Genomic DNA, 25709 nt, shown 5'->3' with positions numbered 1-25709 from the left:
GAGTGGGGGCCCTTGGGTGGTGCCTTGTGTGCCTCCCTCCGGCAACTCCTGAAACCAAGTTGGAGCCAACCATATTGCTCTGCTTTCCTTTGGACCACATCAGCCAGGCCAAAGTGTGTGGGGAGGGGGGGTTCTTGTCATCTGACCAGCCCAGGATCTCCATACACACTGCCCAGACTTGACCCCAGGAAGGTCCCTTGGGTGCCACTCACACAGTGGTTTGACTTCACGCCCAGAGGTGCACCCTACTGTCTCTCAATACAGACAGATGCCAACAGAATGGTAGGCTTCGTGGTTGCTCCCATCAATATGTGGTTTTTTTGGACATAGCTCTGTATACTACAAGGGATGCGGGTGGCGTTGTAGGTTAAACCACAGAGCCTAGAGCTTGCCGATCAGAAGGTCGGCGGCTCAAATCCCCGTGATGAGGTGAGCTCCCGTTGCTCAGTCCCTGCTCCTGCCAACCTAGCAGTTCGAAAGCACATCGAAGTGCAAGTAGATAAATAGGTACCGCTCTGGCGGGAAGGAAAACGGCGCTTCCGTGTGCTGCTCTGGTTCGCCAGAAGCGGCTTCGTCATGCTGGCCACATGACCCGGAAGCTGTACGCCGGCTCCCTCGGCCAGTAAAGCGAGATGAGCTCCGCAACCCCAGAGTCAGCTAATGGTCAGGGGTCCTTTTACCTTTACACTGCACACAAACACCTACATCCCAGAACTGAGCCCTGCTTTCAAATCAGGCTGAACAAATCACACAGAGTTATAGGATTATAGAGTTGGAAGGGATCCGCGGTTCATCTAGTCCAATCCACGGTCATGCAGGAATGTCAACAAGCGGCCCCCCAACCAATTTCAAACCATATAGGACCCTGCTTGCTTAGTTTTGCTAACGTGCAAGCGGTTTCCTCGCTGCCCCACGGACTTCCGACTACCTAAACCTTTGCGCTGCAGGCAAATAAAGTCTCCTCCCAGCCCAACGCGGGTCGCGCCGTGGGAACACGTCGGCTCCAGCGATTTCCCCATAAATAAAAAGAACGGGGCGTGTTGTGCGGGATGGGAAGAAAAAAGGTGACACTCGGGCCGCTTGGCAAAAAAAATAAATCCACTTCCGAGGGGAGGCGTTCCTTTCAAGAGCAACCCGCGTGTCAGCCGCCACGTGTGAAGCGACCCTCTGCGCCCTCCCTGCGTAGGAGTCCAGAAAAGACCTTCCTTCTCCGGAGCCGCCTCCGGAACGCGCCTTTCCCTTCTCTGTAGCGGGCGGGACAAGTCACCTCCGGTGCAGCCGCCGAGCCTGCTTGCCTCGTAACCGGCTGCCAGGCAGCTCCAGGCCCCGCCTTGCGGGCGCTGCCGCCGGGCGCCCAGCCCTCCTCTTCCCCCGCGCCTTCCACGTGGGAGCACGGGCAGGGCTCTCCGGCTCCCAGCGAGTTTCTTGCAGGGTGGAGTCGCAGCGGAGCTTGACTGGCTGGCGGCAGCAGCAGCGGCGTCTTGATTTCGTCCATCCTGGAAGCCTGTCTGCGCGGGGATCCGCTGGGTCTCTTTTTCCCCCGCCCTCGGCTTGTTATTTCCCCCTGAGCTTTTCGCGCTCGGTCCGCGAAGGAGTCGAGGAGGAGCCGGCGGCGAAGGATGTGGCTGCCATCCCCGGCTAGATCGAAGAAGTAAGAAGTGGAGGAAGGAGAAACTAAGGGGCTCTCTCCACCCGGGTAAGATCCCTCTCTGTTTCCCAGGGGTTGAAAAGGGAGCCTTTGGGTGGGAGGAATGGAGAGCTGGACGCACGATGGTTTTGTTTATCGACTACATAGCAATTTGCAAATTATTAAATAATGATAGAGAATAGATCCAAGGAGCCTTTTTTTCCCTTTTGCCTCGCAGCAAATACACAGTGTCTTAACTCCTCTCGTTGTTGTTGTTCTCCCTCTCTTCAGTACTCTTTGTAACAGATTTATTTGCGGAATAAGCTCCCCTGAACTAGAACTCACTTGACCAGCTGTGTCTCCTTCCCTTTGCTGCGACTTCTTTAACTCACTCCTAGTTCTGAGCGATCATGGAAGGGCTGGTTTTCCCAGCCGCCAACTCTTGTCAGCCAAAGCAACTCCATCACTTAGGCAATTGTAGGGTTGTTGCCAACTGGAGTTCTCTTGACTTGGATTTAGCTGTGCCTTTGTGCAAGCATGGGGAAATCGGTGGCTGCCCTCCAGGGTGCTGTAGAACTACAACTCCCATCATCTGTGACCCATTGGCTGTGCTGACTGGGGATGATGGGAACTGCACAATTGCCCTTGATATATCCACGTGTGTGTGTGTGTGTAGAGACGTCCTGTTTATTGAGCATTCGTTCTGATGCCTATGCGAGGAAGTTAGATGGTGTCGTGTCAAGCAAGGTGTTGTCCCTTACTTCGCAGTGTGTCTCCTTGTCATTTTCCTTAGCCCCAAAACTCTTATCTTTTTGTGGAATCGGGTTTGACATGTAAGACTTCAGAATCAGCTTTCATTGTGCAACAGGAATTTGCTGGCGTGGGATTGATTCCCACCCGAAATTTGTGACAGCCTAGAAGTGCCAAGAGTGAGAGAGAGGTGGCACATTTTTCTTCTCATTCATGGGCGTTCTGTTGGTTAAGTGACGATCAGTAGGAAACCTGTAGAGGATATTTGCATAGTCCAGTGTCCATTCATTTGCCCTCAAGGCTATAATCTCATGCGTATGGTTCCAGTGAATATGTACTTTCTCCCACAAGCATAAACTTAATGTATGTGTATTTACTTGAAAGTATCACTCACTTCAGCGTGCCTACTCCCTCTCAGAATTACAGCCTTCAAATCCTTTCCCACCTTAGCTTTAGGGCAGGTTATGCAAATAAATCTCTGAATAACTTTATCTTTGAAACAGCTGCATGAAAAAACGCTTAGGCTGAGGCCTTGCTCCTATGCTATTAGGAGAGGTGTGCTCCCAGACTACTCCTAATAACACCTGCAACTTCTGCCCACCTGGTCAGGGCAAAATGTGTGGCTGGGTACACATGATGCGTCGTTGGAAGGATGGGTTGCTAGTGTGTCAGGTAAGTAACTCCGTGATCTGCCCCAAATCACATGGGCAGAAGTTGTAGCTGTGACCCGGAGGTATTTATTTATTTAAAAACATGGCTATCTCTCCCCTTCAGCGGGACTGATTTGCAAGGCAGCTAACAGTTGTTTTTAAAATAAATCACAGTGCAATTGAAACAAGCATAAGATGTAGTTAAACAGACAGTGGTATTGCCTCATATTTATAGAGTGGAGGATAGCAGTATCAGTTAAAAGGAGAGGAAACACTGATTTTTGCAAGCTGAACAAACAGAGGAAGAACATTCAGTGTGGGGCTGTCATGGGACAGTGACAGTCATGTTACTCCCTTGTGCCTCAGAGACAGTGACTTAAGAGTATCCACAATCCAGCGAGCTTTGTGGGGATAAGAACATAAGAGGAGCCTTTCTGGGACAGAAGATGAGTCCATCGAGACCTGCATCCTGTTTCCAGCTAACCATAGTAGCCCACAGAAAATGGAGGTATCAGCCCTCCCCAAACAACTCATATTTGGAGGTATCCTGCCCTTGAATATGGAGGTTCAAATAAGATAGCTGATAGGCTTATCCTTCACAGTTTCGTTGAATCTGCATAATAAAACTGAGTTGAGGCTGGCATAGATTGAGCCAGACCATTGGTCAATCTAGCCCAGAGTTTAGTTTTCCAAACTTGAGTCTCCAGCTGGTTTTGGACTACAATTCCCATCATCCCTGACCAGAGAGAGAGAGAGAGAGAGAGAGAGAGAGAGAGGTGTCTAGGATTAAACACAGGACCTTGTACAAACAGATCATATGATCTATCACTGAGTTGTGAATCATCTCCTAATTTTATTTGAACCTGGACCCCTTGCTCTAAACCCAACGCTGCTGTGCTATGATGACTATTATGTTTTGATTTGCATAATTTGTAATGTCACTGCATATTGGGAACTAGATGGTTATTCCAACCACTTCCCTCTGGTAGCAATGACCAGCACCCCAATCCTAAACCTTTGCTCCGTCTTGTTGCCCCATATCAGAGCAATGCTGCAATGGTGATAGGACGTTTGTATGAAGTTGCAGAGGTGCAATTAATAGTACACCCTCTCCGAAATTGTGAGCTGCCTCAGCAAGTTTTTCCACCCCAACCATCTCTGTTTCTGACCGATGTAACTGAAATCTAAGAAGAGTGTTATCTCCTCCTTCCAATTTCGGCTGACGCATCTATCTCCTCTCTGCTTTGCACACTTGTCCCTGAATAAAAGCTCGCATCCCCTTTCAGTTTGTTTTCCTCTGAATATGATCTGTACTTCAGTACATGTACCAAATTACATCCGTTAGCTTTTATTTAAGCCAGAAATATAAACCCGAGATTTTTATGATTAGCTTTTATTTTTGCAGAGTTGTTTACGCTGCAGTTTGATAGCTGTTTCCGGCCCCTTCCTCCTCCCCGCAGCTGCCCCTAAAAACACACAGCCTGACCCCAGAATCTACCATGCAAGGCAACAAAAAGTAGAGAGAATCTAGTGCAAGGCCCTTACCCAGGGCAGTTTCACTCCTTGTGCAGTTGAACACCTAGCCTTCTCCACTACCCTGACTTGCATCCCTGAGGCCTCGCATGTTTGCTTGCAGGCCAAGTGGGGGGCAGCAGTGGCCGGACAGAGGGGTGGCTTTTGTCTGCACATTCCACCCTTGATGCCAGCAGCATCCCTTAGCAATGTGCACATGCGCATGGTTCACCACAGATCTAACCCCATAGAGAGGGCGTGCCTATTCTCTTGCATTGTCACAGATAAACCATGTGTTTCTCCTTTTTTAATATATCTTTATTAATTTAAAATAAATACATTTATGAGAAAACAGACATACATACAAGTAAACAAACATACAACAAACAAGTAACAGAAAATTCAAACAAACCACCACACTATAAGCTACAAGAAGATTAATATAATTATCATCATATATACTTATAGAGAAGAAATTTAAAACTGACTTCCAATTAATCTCACTGTACTTTATCTATCCATTACTTTATGCCGCACAGTTACATAAGATAAACCATGTGTTTCAACGGAGGCAGCATGGCTATTTATCTGCCAGTCATCAAGTGAAGAAATATCAGGCGATGTACATATAGGCGTGAAGCAACCCTGAGTGGAATCTTATCAATGTAAGAGGCCAAAGGGTCCCTGAGACCATAGGGAAGGGCTGTAGCTCAGTGGTAGAGCATTAATAATAATAATAATAATAATATTAATACTCCACCCATCAGACTGGGTTGCCCAGCCACACAGAGTAGCATCTAACAAAAATATAGGAAAACCAACAGCATCAAACATTAAAAGCTTCCTGAAACAGGGCTGCCTTCAAATGTCTACAAAATTCTTTTCCGTTATTTAACTCATTAACATCTGCCGTGAGGGCATTCCACAGGGCGGGTGCAACTACTGAAAAGGCCTTTGTACGCAGAAGGTTTGAAGAAGAAGAAGAGTTTGGATTTGATATCCCGCTTTATCACTACCCAAAGGAGTCTCAAAGCGGCTAACATTCTCCTTTCCCTTCCTCCCCACAACAAGCACTCTGTGAGGTGAGTGGGGCTGAGAGACTTCAAAGAAGTGTGACTGGCCCAAGGTCACCCAGCAGCTGCATGTGGAGGAGCGGAGATGCGAACCCAGTTCCCCAGATTACGAGACTACCGCTCTTAACCACTACACCACACTGGCTCTCCACACTGGTTTGGGGATTGATAATCTGTTCTCAATCCTCCTAGTGATGAAGCAATAAAACTGCCAGCATATTTGCAAAGCTAAGCAGGGTCTGGTATGTTTTCAAATTTGATGGGGGGTCGTGTGTTGAGATTCCTGCAACCATTCCCAATGACCATCGGGGTCCCTTCCAACTCTACCGTTCTATGAATTCCAGGAATCCTCTAAGCTTCCATTTCATTGGATGGCTCCGGTTTCTAGTTCTGTATGAGGTTTGCCCTTGATTGCCTTTCTCTACATTTTGCAATATTTTATACACACCTGTCATGGAAGGAGAACCATGCATACAGCCTTGATATCCTGGGAGAAGAGGCAGGATATAAATAGGACAAATGGAGAAATATACCCATCCAACATGATCACAAAATGTGAACACGAAGCGTCTGTGCGCATTAAGTTCCAAAGCCAACATAGTCCAATCAGATTACAGGATGTCAGGAGCAAGCTTCTCCCCCTTCTATCACCCATCCATTCAGAAGGAATGGAAGCAGCTGCTTGGAGGGTTTCAATGGCCGGTGATTGTAAATATAGCTGGGAAACGAATAAGCTAAAATATATATTTGTACTTTCTCATGGAAAATGGGGTTGGGCTGCTTTCCTTAAAAAAGCACTTCCTGTGTTCTAAAAGTAGCTTGTAAGATAGAAGATCAAAACCAGCAAGAACAGCTCCTCCATATGATGGGGCCATCACCCATATTCTGGTTTGTCAATATGGTAGCCTTGCCACATTGGGTTAGACGCAGTGTTTCTCAACCTGTGGGTCCCCAGATGTTGTTGGACTACAACTCCCATCATTCCTAGCCAGCATGACCAGTGGTCAGGGATGATGGGAGTTGTAGTCCAACAACATCTGGGGACCCACAGGTTAACAGCCTGGTGCTGTTAACACCAAGGTTGCAGGTTCGATCTCCAGGTTTGAGCCCCAGGGAGGCCATTCCGGTGCTGCTCACGCAGTGGCTTGACTTCACCACTGGAGGCGCACTCCGTTGTCTCTCATGACAGACGGATGCCAAGTACAACAACTGGACGGTCCTCTGTCATGGATGGTTTGGTTGAGATTCCTGCATTGCAGGGGGTTGGACTAGATGACCCCTGGAGATCCCTTCCAACTTAATGATTCTGTGAAAATCTGAGGCAGGGAATAAATAGGAAAGGGAAAATGCAAGTCATGGGGCTGGTTGCCCATGATTTTCTCTCGTGGCAGCTGCAGTGGTGGTGGTTAAGGCTTAAGTTATAAGTAGCTACACACCCAGTTGCCTCTGGCAAGTGAGAGATGACTTGTCAACATCCCGTTGGTGGACTTGGGAGGGACCAGTAAGAGCAGTGAAATGAACAGTGTGTAAAGGCATTGTTTGTGCCACCCCATCAGAGAACATGGCACAGTACAGAGTTGCGTAAGGTCGGGGAATTACTGGAAAGTTTTTTAAAGGTTCAAACATGGAGTACCATTGTACAAAAGTATGCCCAGTTACTCTGACTGAAAAACTTACACACCCCAAACTTTGCACGTGAAAAGGAAAGAAACATGGAGACATTTACTGCAGATTGGTATATCTTTATTTTGTATATGAACAGAAATGTGAATAACAGAATGTAGCCCAGAATACAGCAGGATATCTGGACTGCAGAACTACATATCTCGATTTCCCCATTTGGACTCACAGATGTGGACATGTTTGTTTATGCAGTGTGTACCTGAAGGGCAAACCATGTTTAACTTCCCTGAGATCTATAATAACCAGTGCTATTTTTCTAGAAAAAGAGGTGCCGGAACTCTCTATGAACACCCCCTGGTTCTCTTAGAATGACAATGGCGCCCACCTGAGAGGTGCTAGAATTGAGTTTGGGCAGGGGGGAAAAAGCCCTAATGATAATAATAACTGTGTTAAACAAACTGGTCAAATCTTCCTCCTAAAGTTGTACGCGATGATCGTTGCAAAGTTTTTGTTTTGATGAGCAGAAAGAAATTACACACACACCCCGCTGGCCTAGACAGGTACCTGCCCCCAAGGTGCTCCCAAGTCACACACACACAAAAAACAGGCAGTGTGGAAAATAACAGAGGGAGGAATGTGGGCCAAAGAAAATTGCAGGCTTTAAAGCTGTGCGTCAGGTCAGGGCCTTCCCTGACAGGGTGTGGGGAATTGGTTGGGTCCGAAGACAGATCCCCACTGTGCCCTTCCCCATCATGTAATTTCAGAGCAGCGTGGCGGCCCTGAATTAATAACAGGTCCTAGGAACATAGGACACTTGGCCAGCACTGTTGGTTCTGCACCGTCTGTGACACAGAGGAGAAAACACAGACATCTCCAATCAAAGGCTATTATTCCTCAAAAGCAAGCTTGATGAGGAACGCAGAAAGCTGCATCATATCCGGACGGGCTCTTTAGACACCTAGCCCAGAATTGTCTGCTTTGACTGTTGTGGGCTCTCTGGGTCCCAGGGAGAGGAGGGTCTTCCCCAGGGCTATTTTTCTAGAAAAAGAACTCACCACAATGAATGCCTCCCTTGCTTTCTTATAATGTCTGTGACACCCACCTGACAGGTGAGTTCCAGTGAGTTCCGGCTGGAGGGAAAAAGCCCTGGTCTTCCCCATCCTCTGCCCCCTGATCTTGTCATCCATGGAGATGCTGAGGACTGGGATTTCCACACACACACACACACAGGACTTTGTAATTTAGCTACAGTCCCTCCATAGAGCGGTCTATCATGGGAGCAGAGGAAGATATTGAGTCAGGCAGTTCATCTATCTCAGTATGGTCTGCACTGACCGGCAGGGGCTTTCCAGCATTTGAGCCCTACCTGGAGACACTAGGAATTGAACTCACAACCTTCTGAATGCAAAGCCAATGTTCTCCCCCGCCCCCTTGATGTGGGGTGGGCAGAGTATTCCTCTCTCTTATTCAGAGAATTACAGATTACAGTCATACCTCATGTTACGTCCGCTTCATGATATGTTCTTCCAGGTTACGTCCCGCGGTGACATGGAAATACCAGAAAGGGTTACTTCTGGGTTCTGCCACTCACGCATGCGCAGAAGTGCAAAATGACGTCATGCGCATGTGCAGAAGCGGCAAATCACAACCCGCAGGTGCACAGACGAGCCACTGCAGGTTACACTCTTTTCTTGTTGCGAACGGGCCTCCGGATCGGATCCCGTTCGCAACCAGAGGTACCACTGTACTTGATTATTCTCTCTTGGATCTCAGATAGGATGGTAGAATTGTCGAGGTGGAAGGGGTGTCAAGGGTCATCCATTCGAACCCCCTGAAGTGTAGAACTCTCAATGAAAACGTCCATGACAAGATGGCCACCCAACTTCTGCTTGAAAATCTCATTCTCCCAGTTTAATCAAGGTTATTTGAGGCCTTCATTCCACTTTGCCTTCAGAGGGATGGCTGGCTGGGATGCGCGGCAGGACCTTGTCAGTAGGGGTGCCACAATTGTGGAATGCCCTTTTCCGTAATGCCCAGTTGTTATTATTATTATTACTATTATTATTATTATTTGAATTTATATACCGCCCTGTACCCGGGGGTCTCAGGGCGGTTCACAAAATAAAATCACAATAAATACATAATAAAATATAAAATAATACAAAATACAATAATACAAAATAAAACACAAAATACATAATAAAAATAAAAACAACAACCCAGTAGTCCCCCACAGTTCGCTCCCTCTCTCCTTACCCGTTGGGTGAACAGTTAATATGTTTTTATTTTACCAGGCATTTCAGCTGTTTTAATTTTCTTCTTGCAACTATGGATGGTTTTAGTGTTGTTCCCATTTTTAGCACTTAGTTTCTCTGTGTGTTTTCTTACTGTTTTGATATAATTGTGTGCTTTGTATTTGCTTTAATTGCATTACCGAGATAGCTCTGTCGTTGGAAGAGCACGAGACTCTTAATCTCAGGGTTGTGGGTTTGAGCACCATGTGGGGCAAAAGATCCTTGCATTTCAGGGGGTTGGACTGAATGACCCTCGTGGTCCCTTCCAACTCTGCAATTTGTGCGATTCTTTGTTATAAGTCACTGAGACAGTGGCAGAGCAAATTCTTTGCACACAAAAGGTCCCAGCTACAATCCATGGCATTTCCAACTCAAAAATGGAAATATCTCCTCATTCATGGGGAGCTGTAAAAACAGTGTGGTGTGGTGGTTAGAGTGTTGGACTAGGATCTGGGAGAATCATGTATTTCAGCTTATTGCAGCAAAAGGTGGATATAAATGCAATCAGTCAATGAGTGCATGCAAGAATCTTTTTTAAAAAAAAGTTTGACAGCTGCATTTACATAGCCATCTAAAAAGGCCAATTAGATCAAATAAAAGAGCAATATACCGTTCCTGCTGTCATAAAAGAGCTATTTTAAGTTGAATAGCTTTTGTAACAATGAAGAAATGGGTGAAGGCGGCCACAAATAAATGGTTTTTTAAAAACCTGGTTTGACATTTGCAGCATCCTATTCTCCTGTGCCTCCTGCCAACCTAGCAGTTCGAAAGCACGTCAAAGTGCAAGTAGATAAATAGGTACCGCTCCGGCAGGAAGGTAAATGGCGTTTCCGTGTGCGTTCCGTGTGGCGTTCACCAGAAGCGGCTTAGTCATGCTGGCGACATGACCCGGAAGCTGTCTGCGGACAAACGCCGGCTCCCTCGGCCTATAGAGCAAGATGAGCACGCAACGCCAGAGTCGGTCACGACTGGACCTAATGGTCAGGGGTCCCTTTAACTTTACCTTTACCTTTATTCTCCTGTGCCACCCTTGCTTTCAGCTGTAATGGAGTGCCCCAAAAAAGGTGATCGGGACAAGGAAAATCAAGGCATACTTTGAGACCCCCAAAAGCTTTGCAGGATAAAACATAGCAGCTTCGCATTGCAGCTCAAACCATATTTTATCTTCAATTGATACATTTGGGGCAGTGGGTGGTCAGATAACCTCCACTGCAACCTCCCCCCTTCCCAATATTGGAAGAACTTGTGAGGCAGGTTGTGGGGCCGTGCAGAAATGTGCGGTGGACATGCCTCCGCCATCTGCGTTCAAAGCACATCAGAAAGGGCTCTAAACACGTATACTTCCCCAAAACACGTAGAGGCTGTGGGTGTGGAACAGGGCTTGCTCCATGTTCTTTAACCATGGAGTCATCCAAACACCCTTTGTTGTTGTTGTTTAGTCGTTCATTCGTGTCCGACTCTTCGTGACCCAATGGACCAGAGCACGCCAGGCACTCCTGTCTTCCACTGCCTCCCACAGTTTGGTCAAACTTATGCTGGTAGCTTCGAGAACACTGTCCAACCATCTCGTCCTCTGTCATCCCCTTCTCCTTGTGCCCTCCATCTTTCCCAACATCAGGGTCTTTTCCAGGGAGCCTTCTCTTCTCATGAGGAGGCCAAAGTATTGGAGCCTCAGCTTCAGGATCTGTCCTTCCAGTGAGCACTCAGGGCTGATTTCCTTAAGAATGGAGAGGTTTGGTCTTCTTGCAGTCCATGGGACTCTCAAGAGTCTTCTCCAGCACCTTAATTCAAAAGCATCAATTCTTTGGCAATCAACCTTCTTTATGGTCCAGCTCTCACTTCCAGACACTTCCAAACACCCTTAACCCACCCCAAAAGAAAACCAAGCTTCTGTTTAACTTGGAAGTTCTATTGAACTCAATGGAACTGACTCCCAGATGAACCTGTGTAGGGATCAAGCTTTGCAGAATCAGTTCAGTGACTCAGGGCACCATAAGTAAACATGGTTGTCAGAAAGACAATTAAGCTGACCTTGGAGGGGTTGCAACCTTCCCCTCTTACAGAGGCTCATAAATCCTAGTTTAACATGCATAATGAAATTGTTGCATCATCTGCTTGGTGAACTTGTCCAGATATGAGGGGCCGACTCTTGACAGTTCAGATCTCGGCCTCAAAAATGGTAGGGCAGTGAAATCTGCGAGGGGTGCCTTAGGCATGGAAACCTCTGAGAAATACGCTGAGGCTCTGCAGGAATATTTTTTAAAATATACAGTACTGAAGCTCTGGGTGGCAACCAGAGGGAACTGCTGTTTGCTGAAACAGAATCCTTCAAACTTTGCTCATGTGCTTTTTCAGAAAGTGCAGATTTGGTAGCGTTGCCTGTAAATGCAGTTCTCTGATAAAGAAATGTGTGCAAAATAAAAAAAATGCATATACTAGAGTAAAGTGTGTGCATATAACTGTATATATTCATGCATAAAACATGCAAAAGTTCGTTATATTAGGGGAAAGGTAAAGGAACCCCTGACCATTAGGTCCAGTCGTGACCGACTCTGGGGTTGCGGTGCTTATCTCGCTTTATTGGCTGAGAGAGCCGGTGTACAGCTTCCGGGTCATGTGGCCAGCATGACTAAGCCGCTTCTGGCGAACCAGAGCAGCGCACGGAAATGCCGTTTACCTTCCCGCTGGAGCGGTACCTATTTATCTACTTGCACTTTGACGTGCTTTTGAACTACTAGGTTGGCAGGAGCAGGGAGCGAGCAACGGGAGCTCACCCTGTCACGGGGATTCGAACCGCCGACCTTCTGATCAGCAAGTCCTAGGCTCAGTGTTTTAACTCACAGGGGAACCAGCAATCAAATACAGTGGATGCTCGGGTTGTGAACGTGATCCGTGCAGGATGCAAGTTCGCAACCTGCAGAGTTCTCAACCCGCAGCGGCACGTCTGCGCACACGCAGGTTCAGATTCAGTGCTTCTGTGCATGTGCAAAGCGCAATTTATCGCGCATGCACAACTCCCCAAACCCAGAAGTAACCCATTCCTGTGCTTCCGGGTTTTGGCGGGTCCATAACCCGAAAAAACAGAACCTGAAGCATCTGTAACCTGAGGTATGACTGTATGTGTACATTAGGAGAAATTCACACCATGGTGCTGATGAATTTTCACAAGGACACTGTAAATAATAATAATCACAAACTGGAGTGGACATGTGGAGAACAGAGCTTAAGACTGGAGAAATGGGAAATGGAGAGATGCTGCAATTGACAGATTCTGCCGTCCCTACTCCCGGAAACCTTGCAGACACAATGTGAGGGGCTGGACATGACTTGAGGGTCAGGGAGAGACCTGTGTTGCAACACTCTCCTCTCTAGCCAAGAGGCACTGTCAAGATTCAAGGACCCTTTCCAGCCACGCAAAACCACTTTGAGTGTGGAGCAGGACCACACTGTTGTGGTCTGGGGAGACTTCTGAGGGCCACATGGAGAGGCCCGGAGGGCCACATTCAGTCCCCAACCCTAAAGTTCCCTTCCACCAGTGTACTGGGTCAAATGAGTTCCCTATGTGTGGAACAGATAAAAATCTGTTTCTCATATGACCTGGTTTTACCCCTCTCTCAGTAGATTCCACAGGGAGCTGCAGCCCATCGCATGTTTACTGAGTTCACGCAGTACATTTTTAAGGGCAGACATGAAGCATCCAACAGCCATGCGGCGCTCTAGGGGCAGCAGACATTTGCTGGTTTCATTATTTTTAAGGATTTTAAAACCTTTTGGCTTTGCTGCCTGCCAGAGTGCACGAGAGAGCGGTGGAATTGCAAACATCTTCTGAATTGTTTGGAGGCTCTTATGCAATTGCAGTGCCCGGGGGGCAGGAAAGTATACAGAAGATTGGCTCAGAAAAAGAAAGCTAGGTCAAAGTTGAGCCTTCTCCCAAGTTTAGCATCCTTATTTCCCCCTCTTTTTAAAGTTCATTAAGCTGGCTTTTCCCCCAGCGGTGCTGCTGTGAGTTGGGTGTGGCCGTCTGGCAACCTTTTTCCCTTCTCCCTGTTTCGTTTAGGTGTGGATGCTGCAGGAATGCTAAAATGACAAGCAACAATTTCAAGTTGTTGTTGTTGTTGCACCAGGCAGGAGGGCACAGCAGGATTTGGGTAATTTTTATCCCATTGACAAAGCTCTCGAAGCCATAAAAGAAATGGCTTGCGTGTCGCAGGCTTTCTCTGTAATGGTTTCCAGATGCCAGTGTCTGTAGACGGGTAGCCGATTCGAAGGGAAGCGGCTATAGAAACGGGAATGAAAAAGGGTGTTTCTGAGCGCGCATGGGCATATGTCTGCTCGCCCACTGTTGAGTCATCCTAGCATATGCAAGCGCAAGAGTGATTGCCGTGGAGTGTAATTGGAAACGCGGTTTAACGAGCCTGCGCTGCAAATTGGCAGCCTTGTCCTTTTTCTTCTGGGGGTGGGGTGGGGGAATGAAATCAGGGAAGGTTCTTGGTTGGTGGCTTGGCTCTGAGATGAGATCAGCACTGCGCCTACGCTTGCCAAACAGCTTCCGCGACATATTGAAAAGATTTCTTGACTGCCAAAGTCTCCAAGAGCTGAATGCAACCCCTCTGCCCTCCAAAACAGTACCTGGAGTTGCATGCACTCTATATTGGAAGAAAAAAGAAAACTACACCAAAAGTAACCCAGATTTTGCGTAGAGGTGTCGCCTGTGTTTGCAATTATGCGGTTCTGAAAACAAATTTGCCTGACACGTCATTCTCAAGGGCATTGTGAATTAAGGGTCAAACACACACACACACACACACACACACACACACACCCTGCCAAGTTTGTGTGGGGCTTAGGATGCTATGCAAGGTTCTCCAAATATGTTGTCAGGCCAGACCCCTTGGTAGTCAAAGGTGTGAGAGCTCTCTCACGTTGACCCCTTCCTCTTGTTCAATGATGTGCCCAGACCACCTGATCAGCAGCCATATGTTTCATGAATGTTGTCGCCATTTGTGTCCATGATCTCACTTGTATTGGAAGGCACTAGGCTGGAGAAGACTGGCTGATAAATACATTTTACAACTCATGTACTGCCCCTGCCCCAGGAGACCAGGGTTCAAATCCCCACTGAGCCACGATGCTCACTGGGTGATTTTGGGCCAGTCAATGCCTCTCAACCTAACCTGACTTATAGGGCTCTTTTCAGGATAAAATGGGGAGAAGGAGAACTAGGTGTATGGCCTTGAGCTCCTTGGATAAAAAGATGGGCTACAAATGAAGTAAATAAATAAAGGATAAGTAGATCTCCCTTCCACATGGCCCATTTGTTGTTGTAATTTATATAAATTTTTATTAGGTTTTTTTAACATACCATTTTCAACAATAATTAAACATATTTTTACATCTTATTCAATTTTTGTAACTTCTATCAGTCCTGTCTGAAAATTTTCCAATCTAATCTCTTAGTATACATTTCTTATTTTCCCTGTTACGTTTAAAACTCATAACCAATATCTCTATTTTTTATCTACTTTGTAGCACTTCATGTATTCCTCCTTACAAAACTTCTTGCAGTCCTACTAGCATAATTTGTTGGTTACAATTTCTTTTCAAGTAGTTCACATCTTCTGTAAATCTCTGGTCCCACAGGTTTTGAATCCTTCCTGTCATTTTGTCCAATTCTGCATAGTCCATTATCTTCGTCTGCCATTCTTCTTTTGTCGGAATTTCTTCTTGTTTCCATTTCTTCCACATGGCCCATTTGAACAAGAATTTGAAAATGCAAGCACCAAAGGGTGGTACCTCTGGTTAAGTACGTAAATTCGTTCCACAGGTCTGTTCTTAACCTGAAACTGTTCTTAACCTGAAGCACCACTTTAGCTTATGGGGCCTTCTGCTGCTGCTGCGCCGCCAGAGCATGATTTCTGTTCTCATCCTGAAGCAAAGTACTTAACCAGAGGTACTATTTCTGGGTAGCGGAGTCTGTAACCCGAAGTGTATGTAACCTGAAGCGTATGTAACTCGAGGTACCATTGTAGAGAAAACTCACCATGCAGTGACTTTAACACGATTAAATAATGGTGTTGGCCTTTGGTTTTGGTTGTTGGTTTTTTTATGGGCATTTCATAGGTGCTTATATTAGCCTGTCTTTTAATCTGCATGCCTTCCCTCTCTGGTGTAGGCAAATCCCTGGAGACGGCACATTATGAGACAGCACACATATTAAGTTGACTCAGCTGTGTCTGTTTGCCACGATAGTGGGGAAAAACCAGGTTGCTGTCAGTTACGGCGAATTATTTTTAGCAAGTGAAACGGGGCTCTTTCCTTCTCTGTGGACCTTTGCTTTGTGCTGGCGGAAGTCATCTTGCGGGCTGCTTCCTGCTTATCTCTCCGGGAAGCCAGTTCCCCTCTGCTAAGTCATGCATTGCCAGCCCAGGAAAGGACGTGCCCTCCCACCTCCTCCAACCTTGCGTTGCATTTGCATCATCAGTTGGTGCATCCAGATGGAAAAGCGAGTTTACATTCTGCAAGGCAGGCTGTGTAAATAATATATCAGCTGTGGCTGCGCTCCTGATTCTGAACCCAAGAGCGATGTACCCAAATCCCCACTGAACTCAGACACTGCTTTTTCTCCTTCCCTTGGTAGTCGCTCTCAGGCTCACAGCTACTTCCTTAGTACAGACACCCTGGGGAAAATCTTGCTGCTCATCCATAAAGGCTGAACTGACATTGTCACTCCCAAGCTTCATCCCCCAATGCCCACTTCTTCTCTAACCCTTCACCTGTGATGCAGCTGTTTCTAAGCCATGGGTGACTAACATTTTTGAACTTGAGGGCCATACTGGCCTGTGAGCATTCCTGCAGGGCTGCGTGTAAAACGATCCTGTTCAAAGCGTAAAAGTGGGCCTGGCCAATTTCTTATTTTTCTCTCTCTTTCTTTTACCCCAAAAGAAAAAGACATTTGGGGGGGGGGGTCTTGGGAGGGGTGTCACAAAAACCTTTTGCCATCATGGCATCACATTAGAGGAACCTCAGGAGGAGTAAAAAAATTAAAGATGAGAAATTTGATCTTGGGTGCCGCAAATAAACTGACATGCGGCCTGCCTGCCATAGGGAACCATCTCTGCTCTAAGGAATGCTAAGCACTTTTCTTTGTGCTAATAATAATAATAATTTATTTATACCACGCCCATCTGGCTGGGTTTCCCCAGCCACTCTGGGTGGCTCCCAACCAAATATTAAAAACACAATACAGCATTAAACATTAAAAACTTCCCTAAAGAGGACTACCTTCAGATGTTTTTTAAGAATAAGATAGTTGCCTTGACATCTGATGGGAGGGCGTTCCACAGGGCAGGCGCCACTGCCGAGAAGGCCTTCTGCCTGGTTCCCTGTAACCTCACCTCTCACGGTGAGGGAACTGCTAGAAGGCCCTCAGGGCTGGACCTCAGTGTCCAGACTTAACAATGGGGGTAAAGACGCTCCTTCAGGTATACAGGACCGAGGTTGTTTAGGGCTTTAAAGGTCAGCACCAATACTTTGAATTGTGCTCAGAAATGTACTGGAAGCCAATGTAGGTCTTTCAAGACTGGTGTTATGTGGTCTCAGCAGCCACTCCTAGTCACCAGTTTAGCTGTTGCATTCTGGATTAGTTTCCAGGTCACCTTCAAAGGTAGCTCCAGGTAGAGCGCATTGCAGTAGTCCAAGCAGGAGATAACTAGGGCATGCACCACTCTGGCGAGACAGTTGGCGGGCAGATAGGGTCTCAGCCTGCGTACCAGATGGAGCTGGTAGACAGCTGCCCTGGACACAGAATTGACCTGCGCCTCCATGGACAGCTGTGAGTACAAAATGACTCCCAGGCTGTGCACTGGTTTGAAAGGTTGTTAGTACCTCTGATGGGGGACACATCATGCTCCTTCTGGAGCAGTTTCTCCATCTTTGGTTCCCACCCTGCACTCAGCTGTCACCTGTGGCTCCTAGAAGCTGTCTCCATGCGACAGTTGCCACACCTTGGGAACAGCTTCTGCTGACCAGCTAAACCAGGTGAGAGTAGCTGATCAGACTCGAAACCTCAGTGAGTTAGGGACTTTCCCTGCATGCGAAGACAAACTCTGGCAGATGAGACCAATAGTGGGTCCAATGGCCAAGAAGGCGGTTCCTGCGTGTGCCGTAGAGGGAGGTGAGGGGCAGATGGGTCTCATCAACCTGGGAAGTTATCTAGGAGAAGGAAAACTCTGGTCCTAAACTTCTGCTGCCTTGCAGGATATATTCAGGAGAAGAAAAGCGTAAGGAGTAATCCCTACAGATATCCGGAGTAGAGTCCCTAAGATGGCTGGATGGTGTCCCTTGTACACCTCCTTCCAGCAATTCCTGCAACCAAGACACATCTGGTGTCAAATGTATTGGTCTCCTTTCCTTTGGACCGCATAAGCTTTGCATCCCTGGGAAGTCATTTTTGTAATAATAATAATAATAATAATAATAATAATAATAATAATTTGTTATTTATACCCCGGCCATCTGGCTGGGTTTTCCCAGCCACTCTGGGCGGCTTCCAACAGAATATTAAAATACAATAATCTATTAAACATCTATTGACATTACCCCCAGATGTGCACTCCAACCTCTCCACTGACGTAGGGAAAAGGTCTCTCCCTTGCTTGCTTTCCCCTGGATGCTATTTTAGCTTCTATTGCAGTTCAGCATCAGAGCATCTATTTCGCATGCAGAAGGTCCCGGGCTCAATCCCTGGTGTCTGCAGGTGGGATTGGGAAAGATCCCTGTCTGAAACCCTACTGCTGCTCAGTGTAGACAGTACTAAGCTAGATGGAAGCAGTAATGGCAGCTTCTTACGTTCCTCTGGAAGTCCCAAAAACCAGGAGCAAATGGGCCCATTTGGGGGTAGTCCACAGGTTAGTGGTAGAACATCAGTCCCTGGCATCTCCACCAGGTAAGGTTGGGAAAGAGCTGCTGCCAGTCAGTGCAAACAGTACTGAACTGGATAGACCAGTGGTCTAAATCAATATAAGGCAGCTTCCTATGTTCTTGATAATTACAATGAAAAATTATTATTACTGTCAATTATTAATATCAATGAAAAAGACAAGCTAGTTTCATTGGATTAGACTGGCTAATCTCTTTTGGTATAAGTAATATGCTACATATGTTCCTGCCACTCCGGCAATAAAAGGATAATTTGCAGGTTTTCCGTGACCTCTCTGAGTTTCTTCCTATAATGAAGTCTGCAATATCGACGTTCTGTCTTGTGCATCCTTTGCTGTTGTCCATTGACGGTGTCCTGTGAAGTGAATGATTATTTGTTCTAAGAGCGAAGCCCAGCAGCAAACCCTTATGAGGATTTATGGATTGCGCCTCCGAAAATAAGCCTAACAGAAAATGCTGTTAGAGATGTGAAATCCATAACAAATTATGATGTCTCCTGTATTACAGAAACAGCTCTTCAGTCTCCTTCCTTTGTTGGAGAAAGTGGATTGGGAGATAACGTTTTTTAGGGTAGGTTGGTTCATTTCCCAGAACAGTGAACTCAGCCTTCCGTCAGGATGAAGCTCTGTGTCTATATGGAAAGGCCAGGTGGAGGGCATTCAGCCCTGGGGAGAGCAAAGCAATGATAGAAGTCCACTGGCGCTCATTCTTTGCTCATGTAAACCAGCATTATGCCATGCATGGACATTACAATCATACCGTATATTTGAAAAGCGCATGACTTCCCCCAAAACATCTATAGAATTGTAGAGTTGGAAGGGATTCCATAAGTTCATATTGTCCACCCCCCTGCAAAACTACAGATCCCAGGATTCTTTGGGGTAAACCCTGTGCTTTCAATGTATGACGTGGATTTGACCCAGGCAAACTCTTTTCTACTCAGAACTACATTTAATAATATGTTTCTGCACCCCCACCCATCTGACTGGGTTGCCGCAGCCACTCTGGGCAGCGTCCAACAGAATATACAAAAACACAACAGAACATCACACCTTAAAAGCTTCCTGATACAGGGCTGCCTTCAGATCTCTATGGAAGGTTGTGTAATTATTTCTCTCATTGACATCTGACGGGAGGGCGTTCCACAGGGAGGGTGCCACTACTGAGAAGGCCTTCTGCCTGGTTCCTTGTAACTTCGCTTCTCGCAGTGAGAGAACCAGCAAAAGACCCTTGGAGGAAGACTTCAGTGTCTGGGCTGAATGATGGAGGTGTAGAAGCTCCTTTAGGTATACAGGGCCGAGGCTGTTTAGGGCTTTAAAGGTCAGTACCAACACTTTGAATTGTGCTCGGAAACATACTAGGAGCCAATAATGGGTCTTTTAGGACCAGTGTTATATGGTCCCGGCAGCCACTCCTAATCACCAATCTTGCTACCGCATTCTGGATTAATTGTAGTTTCTGAGTCACTTTCAGGAGTAGCCTTCAGATGACTTCTTAAAGTCTGATATTTGTTTAATTTTCTTGACATCTGATGGGTGGGCGTTCCACAGGGGGGCACCACTACCAAGAAGGCCCCCTAACCCCACAGATCTGTCCACGAAGGTGGTAAGTGGAGCTCAGACAGAGATGGTGCTATAAGGCAGAAGAAAAAGGTTGGAATGGATCTGCAGCTTCTGTCTGTGATGGAGGGGTCACTTCTCCCTTACTGCCATTGCTGGAGCCAGTCACCCCACTGCCACTCCCAGACAGAGAGAGATGCAGACAGAAGCTGCAGGTCCATTCCAGATCCATTCCAGCCTTTTTATTCTGCCTGCATCTCTGTCTGTCTGCTTTCCATTGTTCCTGTTATTATTTTTTAATATGAGGGCACGCCACCCCCTCATGCCTATGCTATGGATAGCCTTATCGAATCTATTGAATCCTCACAAACAGTTACTGAAGGCAGCCTAGCTGAATTTTCCCCATTCCCCTGCCCCACTGCAGCCATCTGTGCAGCACCCCACCCCAGTCCAGGGGCTCCTTCAACCCTTAGGAGCAGCTTTGAGGGGCACAGGAGGCAGGAGTGAGAGGAAGAGCCCACTCTGTGTGACAAGCACCCGTTTTCTCTCTCCAGAGACTTTTTAAGACTGATGTTTATATAATGTTCGCACTGACATCCTGTTGAGCTTTCCGATACAGCACAATTCGTTGACAGGATAATGGATTTAAAAGCCTTCTTTCCTTCCTCCATCCTCGTTTTTTTTAGCAAGCAGTCCCTCATTGCAGAGCAATAAAAATGATGGAAGTGCAACATTACACTGCTATTTTAGTCTCATGGTTTTCCTCAACAGCTGGGGGGGGGATCTAGTGTGAGCAGTCCAATAAATTAACACCTCAATCCTGTATTTTTGCTTATCTGGGAGTAATTCCCATTCAACTCAATGGAGCTTACGTCTGAGAAGATAGTACAGGATTGCACTGTTAGCCTCATTGTCTGAGATGGAGTAAAGTTGGGAGCTGCCACATCCCTTTAACCAGCTCATCAAGTGCTGTGCCCTCCCTGTTATTGGGCAATGAGCATATGAAGCCGTCTTTTCTTAAGACTGACCATTGGTCTCTCTAGCCCAGTCTTTCCCAACGTGATGCTTTCTTTTTGTTTTGGGCTACAACTCCCATCAGTCCCAGCCAAGGCCAATGCTGTGTATTCTGATTGGCAGTGGCTTCCTAGCGCTGCAGTCTAAACCACAGAGCCAAGGGTTTGCCAATCAGAAGGTCGGCGATTCGAATCCCTGCAACGGGGTGAGCTCCTGTTGCTCGATCCCAGCTCCTGCCAACCTAGCAGTTTGAAAGCACACCAATGTGAGTACATAAATAGGTACAGCTCCGGTGGGAAGGTAAACGGTGTTTCTGTGCGCTGCTCTGGTTTCGGCATTCCGTTGCTTAGTCATGCTGGGCACATGACCCAGAAAAACTGTCTGCGGACAAACGCCGGCTCCCTCGGCCTATAAAGTGAGATGAGCGCCGCAACCCCAGAGTCATCTGCGACTGGACTTAACTGTCAGGGGTCCTTTACCTTAACCTTTAAATCTAGAGTCTCAGGCATACGATGTTTACATCACTCGCTACCTGGTCATTTAAGGCAAACCTGTAGCCTTCCGGGAGGTGCTGTGTTGTTTTTAATATTCTGTTGGAAGCCGCCCAGAGTGGCTTGGGAAACCCAGCCAGATGGGCGGGGTATAAATAATAAATTGTTGTTGTTGTTGTTATGCTGAACCACAACACCCATCAGCCCCAGCAAGTATGGCCAATGGCCAGGGATGATGGGAGTTGTAGTTCAGCAATATCTGAAGGGCCAGAGGTTCCCTACACCTAATACTAAGGCAGCGGTGGGGAAACCTGCTGTCCGTGGTCCCCATTAGGTCTGCTAGGGCCCTCCAGCCAGCCAGCCAGCCAGCCAAGCAGGGAGAGCCGTGGCTGGACCAAAAGAAGGCTTGCGAGCAAAACCTTGCAGAACCCTGTGGGAAGCACTGTGCCCCTCCCTTCACACAACCTGACAGTCAGCTGATAGCTCAGTTGGTAGACAATGAGACTCAGCATTGTGGGTTCGAGCCCCACACTGGGCAAAAGACTTGGATGGCCCTCATGGTCCCTTCCAAGTCTACAATTCCATGATTCTAGGATCGTCAGTGCTTTGCAGGCAAGAAGTGCTGGCAATTGGGTGATTGACAGGTGGGTAGCTCCTCCCAGGTCCAGTTCCGCACCGCTGCTTTAAGGGGAGACAACAGCTATTGCATCTGGGACTTTCTGTGGGCATTTGCCATTGAGCTATGCTGCCTCCTTGAAGTGACCATTGATATCACAGTTGTCAAGCCGTCCTCTGGGCTGTTCCTGACTTCTCATTATTCATTTGAAAACAGCAGAAAGTCCTGTGGCTCCTTGAAAGCTAACAAGTTCGCTGTTGTGCAAGCTTTCATGGTTTAGGTGAATGTTTGATGGAATTTCTAAGGAAATAAGCCGATGACTCACAACATATTTGTTACTCTTTAAGCCGCCCCGGGTTCTTTTCAAGCTGCAGCAAACTAATGCAGCTTCTTGGAGTGGTTTGCTGACTCTCTGTGTATCCCCCACCCCTTTCTCCATTGAATGCATCCAGTTTAATGGATTCAAAGTGGGTTAAGCAATGTATTTTTAAAAAATTGTATAGCAAAGGCTTCTGTTACATCAAACTATAATAATAACATGCCTTTTGAGCAATGTTAGCCTTACTATGAGTAGACCAATCAAAATCAATAGTCCTAAATTAGACTGCTTGCAATGAGTCTACTCTTGAGTAGAAATAGTACAGCGGTACCAACAGTTACGAACGGGATCTGTTCCGGAAGCCCGGCCATATCCCGAAAACTTTGTAACCGGAGGTGCCCTTGTGCGCACACACGCAGGGCAATTGAGCGCTTCTGCACATGCATGCACGGTGAAACCCAGAAGTATACACTTCCAGGTTTGACGCAGCCATAACCCGAAGATTCCGTAACCTGGAGGTTATGCAGCATGAGGTCTGTATTGCATAAAACTCCATGGGCTGTATACATATACAGTGGTACCTTGGGTTAAGTACTTAATTCTTTCCGGAGTTCCGTACTTAACCTGAAACTGTTCTTAACCTGAAGCACCACTTTAGCTAATGGGGCCTCCTGCTGCCGCCACACCACCGGAGCACAATTTCTGTTCTCATCCTGAAGCAAAGATCTTAACCCGAGGTAATATTTCTGGATTAGCGGAGTCTGTAACCTGAAGCGTATGTAACCTGAAGCGTATGTAACCCGAGGTACCACTGTACTGAAAGCTCCCCCCCCAAAAAAAAAATAGTGGTTGAACTGATATATTTTATTAAGAAAATAAATAAATAGAACCCACTTAATATTGTCCAAAGCAGGGTTTCCCAAACTTGGGTCTCCAGCTGTTTTGGGACTACAATTCCCATCATCCCTGCCCAATGGTCTTGCTAGCTAGGGAGGATGGGACTTGTAGTCCCAAAACAGCCGGAGACCCAAGTTTGGGAAACACTGGTCTAAATATATTCAAACAAATTTAAAGCTTTACTTGAACATTGGGATATATATATATATGTTCCTGACTATTCTTAAGGTAGGACAACCCAATAGCCATATATTTCTTGTACCCTGATTACATCTGAAAAAACCGAGGCAGGACCGAAAATTGTTCACAAGCTCATTTTAGTACATCAGAGCCAAAGGGCAGCATACTCTGGCCTCTACTGTTCCCCACTGCCTCCCACAAATAACTGAGTTGGGCACATCCGTCAGCCAGAGAAGGAGCAGCTGCTAAAAAGAATATTCTGCAGCAACCGCTAGGTACTCTAAGGGTGTTACATGCAACGAGTGTACAATCTTGGTACCTGTGCAGAGAAATAGTTGAGCAGTACACTCTTCCAGTTATTTGACTCTGGTGTTCAAGGAGTGCAGGCTGTGTGCACAATTAGCTGAGCTGTACACAGATGAACACGTGTTGGGACCATAGCTTGCATCTGCTTTGCACTCAGAAAGTCCCATGTTCAGTCCCTGGCCTCTTCTCCCTGTAGACCTGGGAAAAACCCCTGTCTGAACCATTTGAGGATGCTACAAGTCAATGTAGACAATACTGAGCTAGATGGACGAATGTTCTGATTGGTGTAAGGCAGTTTCCTAGGTTCCCTTTTCACACAAACACTCGTACCTGCGTAGAGACAGCTGGTGCCCGTGTTCAGTGAGCAAACGTTCTGTAACTGCAGAATTATTAAACCACTCCGGGTTTAATGGTAGTTCTGTGAGAGGAATCATAGCATTGTAGAGTTGGAAGAAACCACGAGGGTCATCTAATCCAGTCCCCTGCAATGCAGGACTCTTCTGCCCCAACATTGGGCTCGAACCCCTAAACCCTGAGATTAAGAGTCTCGGGTTCTACCAGCTGAGCTATCCCAGCAGTAGGGGTTTCCTAACAATTCTCAGCACCCGTAACAAACCATAGTTCTCAGAATTCCTTGGGGGAACCATGACTGTTGAAAGTGGTGGAATAGTGCCTTAAATCTACGGTGTGAATGTGGCTGTAGTGCCAAATACTTGGGAGCAACAGCGGGCATAGATATCAAGGGTAGACAAGCTGTGACTCCAGATATTGATGGACTCCAAATCCCATCAGCCCCAGCCAGCGTGGCCCATGGTCAGAGATGATAGGAGCTACAGTCCCAACAACATCTAAAGGACCGTAGTTTCCCAACTCCTAGTACTGTTGCCTTGATGACCTCCTTATGGGCTTCCAAGAGGCATCTGGTTGGCCATGGTGCAGGGACAGGATCCTGGACTCGATGGACATTTTTTTGGTGTGCTCCAGCAGGGCTCTCCTTCTGGTCTCCTTGCTGTAAAACAGATGGTCTTGGGAATGTTTCCTGAATCCGGATGAACATTGATATTAAACAGGACCAGAAGAAAAGAAAAACGAAGTGTACTGAGTACATACTGTACATATCCTAGCAGGGAAACAAAATAGGGATGGTGAGAGCTATTATTGAACTGATTTCAGCCGGAAAGTGAATGCAAGCTTTCGCTTCAGGGTTTTTCAGAGCTTATGTTGATGCTGGAAAGTGGAAAAATACTTGAGAAAGAGCTTCAAACTTGCATAGTCCTTGACCCCTTCTGTGTGATGAACTGTGTGCAGAGCAAGTTCAGTCAGCAAATGTGTTCAATTTAGACCAGGTGTGGGGAACCGTTCTCCCACCAGGTGTTGTTCTTGTTAGTCGTTTAGTCGTGTCCGACTCTACGTGACCCCATGGACCAGAGCACGCCAGGCACTCCTGTCTTCCACTGCCTCCCGCACTTTGGTCAAACTCACGTTGGTAGCTTCGAGAACACTGTCAAATCATCTCATCCTCTGTCATCCCCTTCTCCTTGTGCCCTCCATCTTTCCCAACATCAGGGTCTTTTCCAGGGAGTCTTCTCTTCTCGTGAGATGGCCAAAGTATTGGAGCCTCAGCTTCACAATCTGTCCTTCCAGTGAGCACTCAGGGCTGATTTCCTTCAGAATGGATAGGTTTGATCTTCTTGCAGTCCATGGGACTCTCAAGAGTCTCCTCCAGCACCATAATTCAAAAGCATCAATTCTTCGTCGATCAGCCTTCTTTATGGTCCAGCTCCCCAACACAAGTCTACAGCGTTGCCACCTGAATGGGGCTGGATTTAGGTTTGATGAAGCCCTAAGCTACTGAAGGTAA

The 25709-nt window shown here is 46.9% G+C and overlaps 1 protein-coding gene across 4 annotated transcripts in view; it reads left to right on the top strand.

Moving 5' to 3' along the window:
• Positions 1–1260: 1260 nt before the first annotated feature.
• INF2 (inverted formin 2) overlaps positions 1261–25709 on the top strand; it is a 68110-nt gene continuing 43661 nt past the window's right edge. For 2 of the 4 annotated variants that reach the window (XM_082216656.1, XM_082216658.1), the window contains exon 1: positions 1261–1696. The gene's annotated coding sequence lies outside the window, so the exon portion shown is untranslated. The remainder of the gene's footprint in view (positions 1697–25709) is intronic. The other 2 variants (XM_082216657.1, XM_082216659.1) reach the window with 2 other exon arrangements.

This window comes from Podarcis vaucheri (assembly GCF_965113315.1).
Source record: "Podarcis vaucheri genome assembly, chromosome: 1".
NCBI classification, from domain to species: domain Eukaryota; kingdom Metazoa; phylum Chordata; class Lepidosauria; order Squamata; family Lacertidae; genus Podarcis; species Podarcis vaucheri.
The sequence above is the reverse complement of the archived record's forward strand: the minus strand, read 5'-3'. Positions and strand labels throughout refer to the sequence as shown.